General features: G+C 36.3%; 2 pseudogenes; both read left to right on the top strand.

The window, feature by feature from the left end:
* The first annotated feature begins 7849 nt into the window (after positions 1 to 7849).
* Positions 7850 to 8724, top strand: LOC124885168 (annotated as a pseudogene).
* Positions 8725 to 11260: 2536 nt separating this feature from the next.
* Positions 11261 to 13622, top strand: LOC107863468 (annotated as a pseudogene).
* The last annotated feature ends 1347 nt before the right edge of the window (positions 13623 to 14969 follow it).

Here is a 14969-nt window from a genome sequence, read left to right on the forward strand (position 1 = left end):
ATGAAAGTTGTTGGGGAATTTATGAGACCAAAGGACAGGACTAGAAATTCAAAGTGACCATATCAAGTTCTGAAAGCTATTTTTAGAATATCACATTCTCTGACTTTAAGATAATGATAGCCTGATCTGAGGTCTATCTAAGAAAAGTAACTGGCGCCCAGAAGTTGGTCAAACAAGTCATCGATTCTAGGAAGTGGATACTTGTTCTTGACTGTGACTTTGTTCAACTGACGGTAATCAATATACATTCTGAGAGAACCATCTTTCTTATGCACGAATAGAATTGGTGTGCCCTATGAGAAAATATTGGTCCTAATAAATCCCTTATCTAAAGGTCTTTCAACTCTTCTTTTAATTCTTTAAGTTCAGCTAGAACCATTCTGTATGGTGGAATAGAGATATGTTGAGTATTTGGAAAAAGATTTATTTCGTAGTCAATTTCTCTCTCGGGATGAACTCTAGGAAGATCTTTGGGAAACACTTCTAGGAACTCACATTCTATTGAAACTGGCTTAAGATTAGGGGTTTCAAAACTAGAGTCTCTAACTCTAACAAGATGATAGACACACCCCTTAGATATCATTTTTCTCACTCTTAGATAGGAAATAAGATGACCCCTAAGTTCTGAAGTACTACCCCTTCATTCTAGGACAAGTTCATTCGGGAACTAAAAATGGGCAACTCTATTTCTATAGTGAACTGAAACATAGCATGAATGAAGCTAATTCATGCCGAGAATGATGTTAAAATTTATCATCTCTAACTCTACTAAGTCTGTTGAAGTAACTATCCGAGATACCATAATTGGACAGTTTTTGTGCACCACCGGGCTATGACAGACTTACCCACTGGGGTAGAGAATGAGAAGGGCTCTTCTAGGATTTTGGGACTGACACAAAAGTTAACAGCTATATAAGGAGTTACAAAGGATAAAGAAACTCCTGGATATAGTAAAGATAAATATGTAAATGATAAACTTGTAACGTACCAGTGACCACATCTGGAGAACTTTCCTGATCCTGTCGGGTCTAAAGTGCATAGAGGCTGTTTGGGCATTGTCTACTGATGGCATTAGAAATGACAACCTGTTGAGATGGGCGACTGGAATGAGCTAGATGATGATTGTACGAACCCTGTGAACCTGACTAAGGAAAATATCTAATTCTATAACCTGGCTTGCCACACCCAAAATACATATCGCTGCCAGCTCTACAGATACCCTGATGGTTTTTGCCATACTTCTAGCAAAAAAGATTTTTTCGAATACTGCTAATACTACCCTGAGACTTAGAGCCTGGTGCTCTATCCTTATTACCATTTTTGAACTTAGGCACTAGAGCACTGGCAGAAGACGAAGCTGGAATAGAAAATTTCGAGCGGAATTGAGAACAATTACCACCCTCTGACTTAGGTTGATTGAAGTTGATGCTACCTGTTCTAGCCCTCTTATTCTCCATCTTTTTCTCTTTAGTCTTTTGCTCCTCTATCTGCTGAGCATAGACCATTAACCTAGCCAAGTCCATCTCCTTAATTAGCATTGCAGTCATATACTCTTTAACCATACTGTCGGATACCCCAGACACAAACTTACTCATCTTAGATCTGCTATCAGCTACCATATGAGGAGCATATCTAGATAACTGAGTAAACTTAAGAGAGTACTCAATAACTGACATACTACCCTACTTCAAGTTAATAAATTTTAACACCTTAGCTTCCCTCAACTCTAATGGGAAGAACCTATCTAGAAAGGCAGTAGAAAATTCCTCCTATTCTGTAAACCCTACATCTGCGGCCCTATCTGCCTTTCACTGCTTAAACCATGTATGAGCCATATCCTACAACTAATATGTAGCTAAATCAGCACTTTCACTAGTGGTTAACCCCATAATATCCGTGACCTTCTGCACCATGTCAAGGAATTCCTATGGGTCCTCTTCAAACTTAGACCCTAAAAATAAAGGAGGGTTCATTCGAGTGAAGTCCTGAATTCTAGCTGCAACAGTATAGGCCACTGGGTTAACCTGAATAGCAGCTGGCCATTCATTCTATGCTTCTATAGAATGGGCTAGAGTGGTGAAAGATGCTCTGAATTCTACGTAAGAAACATGCTCATCCAGAGGATCTGCCTGAATAGGCGAAAGTGCTAGCTGGTTTCCAGTTCTTCTTCCATTAGTCTTTTTGGGAGGAATATTCTATAAACTGAAGGGAAACTTGGATTAGAAAAAAAGTTTAACTTGAGTTCATGATCACTCGCACGACATGAATACTAAAAGAAGGGAAACTTTTCCTAAAAACGCATCATAGCCTCTTATCCATAAATATGGCACGCTACACACCTATGCACAAGACTCTACTGTATATGGCTTTAAGACTCCCTAGAACTCTGTTTAACCTTAGGCTCTGATTCCAAGTTTGTAACACCTTGAGTTTACACCTTGGATGTCACACGGTACTTACAATACCAAAGGACCATAAGCTAACCCATCACTGGTACCTACTGTGAGCACTGAATAATAATACTGATAACATATGCGAAAATATAACTGAAATGCCATAAGGTTCTCAAACTACTATAATAGATACTGAGTACTGATATTAATACCAAAAAACTAAATATCTATCTGAATTAGTCTAGTCTAAAAGCCTCTAACTATCTGAATTTGGAGTTGATGGAACAAGCTCCCAACTAACTCCGACTACTGATCATACTAAACTACTGAAATGAGGAAATGATAACCATATCCTTAAAATATAAGGACTCACCACTATAACTAACCTGAGTTGCTGAGTATGGTCAGGAGCTCGTGCGTCTGAACCTATGATATGAGACATCATAGTGCAAAAGAAAGAGTATGCGTCGGTACTTTGAATGTACTGGATGCTAAGTGAGTTAGGCTGATATACATGAGTTCATATGTATAAACAATATCTGACTAAATGATATGCATATAACTGAATAAGAGTACATGGGTAACTTAAACTACTGTAAATACTGATTATGCAAGACTGTGCATAGATATATGTATACCGTAACTGAGATCATACTAGAACTGAATAATAAATCCTGATAACTGAGTTACTGATATCTCAGATTACTGATAACTGTATTACTGATAACTTGGTAACTTTTTTTGACAGTCCTGATTCTGTAGAACTGAAGTGAGTTCTATACTGAGTCTAAAACTGAAACTATAATATGGGAGTGTTCATCTAACCGACATACCCCAATTATAAACTGAGTTGGGGTCTAACCTATGACCCCATTAGAAGGGTGCTAGCACCGTGCCATGGGTACTAACAATGGCTATGTGGATCCACTAAATATCCACCCTCATATGGTAGATGAGATATGTGTTACCCTTAACTGGCAGGTGAACACTTTATCAACCTTTAACTGGAAGGTTGATATATTTAACATATGTTGGCTACGTCGTTCTAGAACTAAGCACTGCTATTAAAGATCGCACCCTCAACTGGCAGGTGAGCCCTTATCCCTAAGTTTGCTCGGTGCTAAATCCTACTCCCAACTGAATAGACTTTTAACTGATCACTAGATTGTACTAGGCTTGACTGAACTATTACTGATCGTGTTGACTGACTGAACTGGACTGAGTTCACTGAGTTCTATAACTGACTGAGTACTGCTATTCGTGACATTACCGAGACTATTTTGTAGCTATTGTAATTCTATGTAAATAATAAGATTTACGGGTATTGAATACCCCCAGGACTCAATAGAATCAATAGCAAAACATGGCGAAACCTTGAAAACATTACATTAGTTACTTATTCACCATGCATTAATCTACACATTTTGTTAAGCTCTTGAGATACATGAACTTGTACATGAATGGGACCACATGATAACATGTCATGAATTCACTACTCAATTTACATAGGCATTCTATCAAACACTTGGGGAGCATAATTAATGCACATGGTATTCATCAAGATATAAACATCATGGCTACAACATTCAACGTGCAATTCAAGAGTTTAACATGATAATCACATAATTCTACATACTTACTAATTAATTCACTTGAAACTTGTAATGAATCTTAATTTGAAAACCAACATCAATACATACATGAACACAATCCAATTCAAACATGTAAACTATGAAATTAATAAACTTGTAATTTAAATAGGATTCTTGAACTCCAAGGGTGGAAGAAAACCCAAGGATGAACACTCAACATACCTTGGTAATTAAATTCGTAAAAATCATTAGTGGACTTGAAATGGAAAGACCTAAGGCTTTGTTCTTGAGAGAACTTGAGAGAAAGTGAGTGATTTTTATCTTAGGATAGTTGAATTTCATGTATTAGGGCTGAATAAAAGTGAAGAAATTGACTTAATTACCCCTCTAGATGTGAACTTAATTATAGAAAAATGTGCCTAATGATGCACAGATCAATGCGATGGCCGATGTGATATGTTGAGATCATGTCGGCTCATTAGAAATGCACGCTTGAGCTGGTGACGATACTGTCGACGCGATAGACAACGCAATGCATCGAGATCGCATTGATCCACTATTTTAGAAATCTAATTAGGCTTCTAACGACGTCTGATAAATCTGAAACTCATCCAAGAACACCTATTGACATACTTGATCATCAATCAATTTAATAAAATAACATTTTTAGGTCATAAGGATCGAAAATAAAGTTATTAAAATATCAAGGCCGAAAATGAGACTAAGTGTCAATACTTAGATTAAATTTTCTAAGTGTGGGACCTCTTTTGGCATGCTATATATGACCGAAATAATTGAGATTTTGAGGGGTCTTACACTTCTCTAATTGGATTGTAATTAACAATCAGTGCTCTCATTTAGTGTTACAAGACAATTTTCTTCAGACACGTTTCAAACTATACCCCACTTTTAATTTATGTTTTGCTTTAAGTGTACATTGCGGGTCAACTCTTGGTGACTCTCAACATACATAGGATTCAAAGACTAAATTACACTCCTCATGGATTCGACCCTAACCTAAGTTGGCTATTATATTGACACCAACCACCTTGACCCAAAATAATGGAGTAAGTTGAGCGTTTTCAAAAATAGCGTCGTTGCTGGGGAGTGAAACTTAGTTTTTTTTGTATGGAGTTGATAGTAACTTTGGGTTTACCCGTAGTGTTTGTTATTTATGTTGTTTATTATTTTTATTTCTTGTATAGGTGAGTTTAATAGTGTTCACAACATAATGAGTGAACATGGAATAAATGTCGGGACCTTTGATTGTCACCTTGATGATGCAGACCACCTCTATAATGCGGCGCGTGCTAGTGCCATCCGCATCCCAGCAAATGAAATGAATGGGGTATTCCATATCATGAGTGTAATGTTGCACAAGATACAAATGAAAGGTCTCTTTGGGGGTCAAGCTCATGAAGACCCAAATATACATTTAAAGAATTTTGTGGAGGTGTGTACCCCCTTTGATATCGCTCACATCTCACAAGAGTCCATACGGTTATACCTCTTCCCATTCTAGCTAATGGGTAAGGCGGCATTGTGATTGAGGTCTCTACCCACCGGTCCATCACATTGTGGGTCGAACTTACTGATGCTTTCTTAGATCGATATTTACCACCATAAATGATGTTGCAATTTTGAGACAAAATCATAAATTTTTGTCAACTCAATGGAGTGCCTCTATATGAAGTTTGGGATTGATTTAATGAAAAGCTTTTGAAATGTCCTAAATATGAAGTACTGGATAACATGCTCCTTCAAATATTCTATAGGGCATTGGACCAACTAAACAAGACTGTGGTGGACAACATGGCTGGTGGATTACTTGTGAGGTTGTCATATAGTGTGGCGTTGACTTTGCTTGAACAAATCACAAAGAAAAATAAGGGGTGGGATACTCGGGAGACCGAGGTATCCATGGGTTATCCCACCACCTCAATTTTTAACAAAGAGCAAAGAAAGAAAGAAGAAGAGAGAGAGGAAAATATGTCCAAAATGATGACACAATTGGACCTCCTTATGAAGCATTTGATGGGTGCACCCTCAAAAGTGGTCAATGTAGTGGTCTTTAAAGAGTATAATGAGGATGAGGCAAAGGCCTTTAATGAAGAAATTAGATACTTGGCAAACTATCTAGGGGGTTTCCGCCCGCCCTATCAAAGGTAAGTTAGGAATGATCGTGATCAACAAGGAAAATAGTGTGATAGAGACAGAGATCATAATCGGAGGGATAAGGAAAGGGAGTATGATATATATATGTACCCCCCATGACCGAGTGAAAAACAAGAAGTCAAATTTTGTGGGTCCTGAAAAGTTCAAAACCAAGGATGTTCTTGCTAGAATCTTGATGAGAGTGGAAGGGACGGACAAGATGGTCTAAGAATTAAAAGGAGACTTTTCTTAAATCAACCAAACAATTGTATCGCACTCCTCTTCAATCAAGAAATTGGAGATCCAAATTGGCCAAATCTCAATAGCACTTAATACTAGGCCTACGGGCGGCCTCCCAAGTGATATAATTACAAATCCTAAAAATGATACACATGTCTTAGTAATTATCACCCAAAGCATTAAAAAACTTGGTGCACCAGAGGTTGGGGTAAAAGGAAAGTCTCTAGATGATCAAATGAACACAAAGCAGAAGCATGTGGATGAGTCAAATGATGAGGATCTAAATTCTTAAGAAGGGGATAATGAAGAACCAATGATAATTGAAGAGATAGTTGATGAGGAGGTAACTCTTAAGGTAGTTGAGGGTGATGAACCACAATGTCTCTAATGAAATTCCCTCCTCCATTCCTACAAAGGCTTCAAAAGGGGGAGAATGTTAAGATTAAGAAGTTGCTCACAAAGCTTGGCAATCTTTCAATCAATATTCTGTTGCTAGAAGCAATTCAAAAAATCCCGAAATATGCTAAGCAAATGAAGAAATTGATGTCCAAGAAGCTCTCTGTGGATGGTGAGATGATTGAAGTGACCCATGGTTGTAACACTATCATGACTAATGTTATGGCTGGAAAAAGAAAAACCAGACCTGAGAGCCTTCACAATCCCTTGCACAATTGGGACATAGAAATTTGAGAAAGACTTGTGTGACCTTCATTCAAACATCAATCTAGTGCCATATAAAATCTATCGAAAACTTGGTTTGGGCTCTCCTACTCCCACAACAATAAGGTTCTTGATGGCGGATCGCTCTATCAAGAAACTGGTTGGAGTTTTGTATGATGTCTTGGTAAAGGTCGATCATTTCATTTTGCCGGTGGACTCTGTATTCCTTGATTATGAAATCAACCAAGAAATACCCATTATTCTTAGGTGACCCTTTTTGGCAACCAGGAGACAAATTGTTGACATAGAGTAATAAGAGATGAAATTTCGATTACAAAATGATGAAGTTTCCACTACAACATTTTTGGCCTAAGGCCACACTAAATCTAAACAACACTTGTAAAGTGTTGCCTAAAATATTTTTGGTCACGCTTTAAAAATGTAGCCTTAATTTTTAACTTTATGCCACGATAATTTTGGTAACGCTCGTAAAGCGTACTCTTTAAAGCTATAGGCTATACTTTATAAGTGTTGCCATATCATTATCTAATTGGAAACGCCTTTTATAAATATGATTACACTTTTAAAATGAGCTATTTTTATTCATTTAAAACAACAATTTACTAGTGTCGCCTTATAACTTTTCAAAAATTTACAATCAAAATATGGTATTCCCTCCTAATATTTTAACACTAAATTATTATATTCCCTCCAATATATTTTATTCACTCCAATTTCTAATTACTCAATCTTTTTTATTAAATATAAAAATATAAATATAAAAAATTAATTCTCTCAGCTTAAAAGAAGCCTCAACTCTCATAATCATTCAGCTCAAATATGGCATAAACACACTATCACAATAAGCAGATTTTGAGAAAATTTATCTAGGGTTTTAGGCGGTACACAATCACAAACAATGATGGATTCCCACCTCTCGTTTCTCACTCCCTTGTCTCTTTAAGGTTGACACACTCCCAAAGAAGGTACTATTATTTCTTCTGAGGAAGATTTTTTGAAAATTTAAATATTCACATGTTTTCTTTAGAATCTAGTGATTGATATTAGTACATTAGTCATTGTTAGGGTTTTGGAGCTAGAGAGGAAGCAGCTGAGCAAGGCCAACAATAATGTCGAAGAGAGGTCGCAGAGGTTTCGCGGGGAACAAATTCAGGATGTCATTGGGTTTACCGGTGGCAGCTACCATCAACTGCGCTAACAACACCAGAGCAAAGAACTTGTATATCATTTCAGTGAATGGTATCGGTGCAAGGCTTAACAGGTTACCATCAGCTTTTGTGGGTGACATTGTTATGGCTACAGTGAAGAAGGGAAAACCTGATCTCAGGAAAAAGGTTATGCCTGCTGTCATCATTAGTTTGCGTAAGCCGTGGCGCTGAAAGGACGGTGTTTTCATGTACTTTGAAGATAATAATGGTGTGATTGTGAATCCCAATGGTGAAATGAAAGGATCTGCTATCATAAGGCCTATTGGGAAAGAATGTGCTGATCTTTGGCCCAGGATTGCAAGTGTTGCAAATGCTATCGTATAGAAGAGTAGCCTTCCAACAGTTTGAAATTCGTGTTTTTGATGGTTAATTTTTTGTTTTTGGATATCAAATTTTTGTCTCGTTAAGAGGATTTGTTTAAGAATTTTGCATCTAAAATACATAGCTATTGCCTTATCTTCTACTTGGAAAGTTTGCCTCTTTTTAGGCGAATTTAATTTCTTCTTAATCATAAATTTTGGACTTGGATAAATTCAAACTAAAAAATATTTGTACATTAGTAGCTCACACTTCTTTCGAATGAGATGTACTGTTTGTGTAAAAAACTATAAAAGTGAGTATCCAGTCTCTTTCGATGAAATATCTTCAAGTTAGTCTCCTTTGTTAATTGATGGACAAAAATGGACTCATATAGTGGCCAAAGACGAAATAATATTTTGTTTTCATTGGTTAGTAACTAGTTATCCGTGCTGTAACTTTGATTTTAGATTGTGTTAATGTGTTAGGTATTCGAGATTGACAATGGAAAGGCATTGAAGTCTGTTTTGATCTCAGTAACTTCATACATGCTGGGTCTCTTCCTGATTTCCAAAGCCCCATGGTATTTGCTTCCCATGGACTAGGCTTGTACAGGAACAACAGTTACTGGGGTAAGTTCTGTATTATTTTCTTTAATATTCCTTTCATTTGTTCTAGCCATCTATGGTGTTCAGACTGTCCAAAACATATTGTTGCACCTGTGCTAGATACTCTAAAAGTTAAACTATTTTTGGAGTATTTGACACGCAACCGTCGATATTTTTGAACGAGCCTGAGCAGCATAGCTTGACATTATTCTATTTTTTGTGTGATCTCTATAGAAGAAGGGAAAGGAAATCATGTTAAAGACAACATACATCAACTTACATAACTTTTTCATGTCTAACTGCTTTCTATTTCTTGATTTTCTTGCCATCTGCTTCTGAGCTCTAAACTAGGATTTAACTTATTTATTTACTTATTAATTTTTTGTTTATATCCTTTTCTTAACCATAAAATTCAAATTTAACTTTCTTCTTTTGGTTTTATTTGTGATGTTCTTTGTAATAGGACACAATTGTGCTCACAAGTCCTTCTCAAAGAACAAATTATCGGAAGATATTGTTGGAAATCTGAACTTTTGCCATTGATATATCCCTATGAACCATGGAGGATCAAGCATGATCGACATCATGCGAAAACAAACATCTAATTCAAATGACCATGTCTATTTATTTTCTTCAAGTTAATTACATCTTTGATTGTGACATGATCTGTGAAATGTCAACGACTTAGCCCATTGTATTTAGCTGTTTCGTTACTTGATGTTTTAGATATTCTACTAGAAACTTCAAGGCTAATACCACTGGTTAGACAGGACCACACGCATTTACATTGTTTATACATTTAATTCTGCTTACATTGTTTATACATTTAATTCTGCTTTATTCCTTTAATACTTGCTTATATTGGAAAACGAGATTCATTTTCTGCCTTTTGCGACCCATAAAATTTTGCCAACCGATCCTACACAATTCAAAGAATAGGCATATATATGGTTGACAGCTTCAAATAAAGGAATTCAGCTTCATCAATGTTCAAATTTGTTCTTTGTCAGGTAACTCCAACATAATGCTTATAACAAGGCCTTCGAGGAGTTAGGGTGGTCCTGGTCGGAGTCATGATCAAATATGTCACTTTCTTGATGGGCTTAGTTTAGAAATAAAGTTGTACACTTGATATTAGCCATAGATTTTCGCATGATGGTTAGCGCTTGATCCTAACAAGGTTTTTCATGTCTAAAATTTTGTAAAAAAGTAGTCGCCGACTTGTAGTTGCCAGATTTTTTGAGTTGTGTAATTATAGCAACCGCTTAAGGAAATTCCCACCTCTCGTTTTCCACTCCCTTTACTCTTTAAGGTTGAACCACGTTCTTAGGACTTGCATCTCAAAATTTTCATAGGAGCAGCATGAGGCTTGGCATTTTTACGTACTCCAGAAAAGAAAGTTATATACAGAGACTTCAAAGCATCAAACATACTGCTTGATGGGGTAATTTCTGCTTACATTTTATCTGGTTCACTACTTACCTAGTAGTTACTCATGTTTTTGAACATTTATGTTTTTACAAATTTTCATGAAAAGTTTCTTCATCATTTTTTCTCCAAATTTATTAAACATCTATATTTGTCTATTCATTGTAACTTTTTGCTTTGCACCTTTTGCTTGTAGAATAACAATGTAAAAATATCAGATTGCGGATTAGCTAAACTGGGGCCTTCTGGTAGTAACTCACACATAACTACTCGTGTTATGGCCACATATGGTTAGGCATCTCAAGAATATGTTGAAATCGGTGAGCACCTTTTTTTAGACCTTATTTCATGTGTCTAATCTAAAATCTACATTACAGTATTAAGTTGAATGGCTAAATTTGACCTTGATAAGATGTTGCTTTGGGGTGTAACCATAGCATTCTATTGGTTAGTTGGTTGATGAAGTTTCCCTATTTGTTAGATTCATTGTCTATTTTCAATTCAAGATTGCTTCATCATGACCAAAAATTGACCTCAAGATATTCTAACTATTGATTGTTCCTATATGTCAACAAATTAGCACACTAGCTTCTCTGTTGTTTCTTGCCTTTAGATTTTTGCCACTAGCATTAACTTGGTTGTAAAACTTGCATTATTGTTTTCTTAAAACTAGGGTATCTGTTCAGTTCCATAAGTCTGCAGGATCCTCTACTGCACAATTGATAGGGACCTCTACACCAACTCTCAGAGATGGAGTAAGTTCTCCATCTCAATATCCAACTTTAGATAGTCCAAATTCATCATTTTCTTCTTATGATTTAGAAGGTTATGGTATGAACCCTTCATCATCGTCATGTTTGAAAACCAGCTTGACGCTTGAAATTTTCCTTCCGTACTGGGAAATATAGATTCTCTGATGGGTGTTTGCGGAATTAATGGTTGTAGCAGCTGAACATCAAAACCTTAATAGACTTGGTAACTAAACCTTGGGAGGCTCTTTGCAAATGTCTCGGATGGATCCGTTGTACCTGCAGTACTTGAGGTCAACTGAGTAAGTTACTGCTCAACTAGCAGCTCTAAATGACCCAACAGTTAATAGGGAGTCCTTAGGGACTTCATACATGGACTTGATTGAGCTTCAAAAAGCATATCTGGATATGTTGCTAGCATCTCAAAAATCACAATATGGTCTTCCTTATCCTAGAAAATCTGGTGGATTAATTAATGATTACTATGGGAACCCAACACTTGGACTTAATATGTCATATCCTGGAAGCCCTTTGGCTGGAGTAGGACTTCTTAATTCCCCCTTTAGACCAGGTAAACCTGTAAGTAAGGTGAAAGGAACATGCATTTTCATTCAGGGAGAAGAAACATCGCTGGTGGTGACATGTGAGCTTGGCATTTTGAGGCTGTTTCTAACTTGGGTGAAACCTTTCCTTCCTCATTACTAGACGAGTTTTAGAGCAACAAGAGTAAGTGTTTTGAGCTATCAGAGATTGAAGGACATGTTGTTCAGTTCAGGTATACAGTTTAGACTAGCAGAACTACCCTTCATGTCATATTAACCTCTAAAACCTTACCATTACTTACAATTTTATATGAGCAGTGCGGACCAGTATGGGAGTCGGTTCATTAAACAAAAACTTAAAGACTGCTACCACAGTAGAGAAAAACATGGTCTACCAAGAAATTATGCCGCAAGCCCTTTACTTGATGACTGATGTGTTTGGTAATTATGTGATCCAGAAGGTATGTTCCTCTGTGTATTTTTTCTTTGTCGAGTATTTCATGTTATGTCTTCTATTCTAGGTTCTATTGGGTAAAAGTGATGTGAATCAAATGAATAGGTTGTGTAACTTTCTCCTTCCTTTTTGCTATTCACATTTTCCATATTTTTTAGCATGGAAGTTAATCCTAGATAAGAGAACTGGCTCAGCTCAACGGGCAAGTAATCATCCTTAGCCTTCATATGCATGGTTGTCGAGTAATCCAGAAGGTATCTTAGTTTCTTTCGTTATAGCTACAGTGATGTCACTATCATGTTCTCTGCTCTAATCCTTTTGATTTCTTACGTTATCTAATTTACAATAATATAATTTTAATGTCTTCAAATCTCGCTCTTTGTTTTGTTATTTTTGGGTTTGAAATCTTATTTTCTGTCTTAAACTAGGGGAGTTAACCAAGTTGCTGTTGTTTGAAATTATGAACTGGTCCTATTACACTATCATTTAGTGCAATAATTCCTAATGCTTGAATTTCACATTGCTAGTTCTGGTTTATGTGATATTGCCTTATATCTTTCTTTTTTTAAATGTCGTTTGACTGGTTTTGGTGAGACTGAGAATTATATTGCCAGAATGGATAGAGTCTGGTAGAGCTTTCGATAACTCTCAGTTGCTTTCCATTCCAATATTGGAGTGCGATAGTATTCATAACTCACCCCGTCAAATGTATGTTCATAACTCACTCCGTCATGTATGAAACTATCTAGTCTGCTAGTCTTTTTCCTACAAGATGACATAATTAAGAGCAGGCAAAGCTCACAGACATTCTGCTTGCCAGCACAATTACTGGTGTCCCTCTTCTTTTTCACTATTACATGGGGGAAAATCATTATATTACCAATCTCCCCCTTTCCTGCAAACCGTATGTGTGGTCTTAAATTTTGTACCATACAGCTCCTTTGATTGAGAAAACAAATGTATTATGCTATATTTGAATATTTGTCGAGCATATTTTTTTTTTTTCTAATTGTTTGTTCATTTTGAATGTGTAGGAACAATATGGATTATGATATTTGAATGGTGGCCTCCACAACTCAACTTGATCTAGATTGAAGTGAATGATGAAGAATTTTTGAAATATTTTGATATAAGTTTAAATACATTTGGTTTTGTGTGGAACTTACTACAAACAAATCTTTAAAATATTGTTTTAATTTCTGATTAGTTTGTGGAGTAAAAGACATATTTTTGAAGTTCATTGCAAATCTATGCATTTGAATTATTTATTAGCTAATTAGTGCGTGAGATCATATATATGTGCATGTGTATGTAATGTGATTAGTGATGTAAATATTCCGATCAAAATAGTTATTTTTCAATTAGAAAGTACGTACTTCATTTTTTTTGCCTAATGTCATTTTTGTTAAACGTAGACGAACTACCAAATTTTAAATAATATTGTCACACTTCAAAAGTGTGACTTATTAAATAAATTGTCACGTATCTAAATTATTCTTACGCTTGATAAGTGTTGTCATAGAGGATGTATAAAAGGCCACAATTTTAAAGTGTGACCGGTAATAAAGAAAAAATCACGTTTTTTAAGTGTTGCTATAGATGTGCTATACAAAGGCTATGTTTGTAAGGCATGCCCAATGAAGACTAAAGGCAACACTTTAAAGTGTAGCTTTATCAGATAAAAGTGTAGCCAATGAGAAGCTGTAAAGCGTGGACTTTGCACTTTAATGGACATACTTTTTAAACGTAGATGATATGGAAACATTTGAAAATCGTGGCCTAAAGTCAAAGGTTACGCCTTTTTAGGCCACCCCCAAAAAGTGTTGCCTAAAGTCCAAAAGTGTAGCCTTTGATTAAAGGCCACACTTTTTGCTACTTTAGGCCATACTTTACCAGGGTGGCAGTAGGACTAAAATGTTGTAATGTTTCTTTCGGTTGTGTAGAACTGAGACACAACCAATGGAACTTTAAGTGGTGTCCATCAGTGATGTAGTTGAGATGGAAGTGGATGAAGAGTCCCTCAAGGATCCTACTTAATGATTGAAGAATATTGTGCCGCGATAATAAATTAGGTGCTAAGTGGGAAGGTAACCTATTAATGCCACAAAAGTTGCCCGTATCCTTTGAATTTTTGTTGTTAGAGTAGGTTTCATTTTTGTTTATGATTAATCCATGAAATTGTGGTGCTACAAGGTGTGTTGAATAAGTTGAGTAAGGTTAATTATGGTGGAGTTGAATTGTGGGCTGAGTAGTGACAGAAAAACAGGGGAACAAAACTGGCCTCATTTCCGCGATAGCGATCAATATGCTATCGCAATTGTGGTTGCTGTGTCATTGCGATCACGATGATCTGACCGAAATCATGGTCAAGTCATTTTAAAAGATGAATAGACACCCACATTTTCCCCCATAATCCCTTTCAAGTTACTCTCAATTGCATTCATTTTTTATTGTCTTGTGGTTATCCAAAAGTACATCCCCTCTGCATCCCCCAATCCGATATGTGCTTCAAATTTGTTCTTTTTATACGTATGTGTGGGACATAGAACTCATGTATTAGGAATGGTCTAAAATTGTGATTTGCATACTAGATCCTTAGTTCAATTACACTTGTTGGTATGAT

The sequence above is a fragment of the Capsicum annuum genome, chromosome 3, assembly GCF_002878395.1.
Source record: "Capsicum annuum cultivar UCD-10X-F1 chromosome 3, UCD10Xv1.1, whole genome shotgun sequence".
In the NCBI taxonomy this organism is placed as follows: Eukaryota; Viridiplantae; Streptophyta; class Magnoliopsida; order Solanales; family Solanaceae; genus Capsicum; species Capsicum annuum.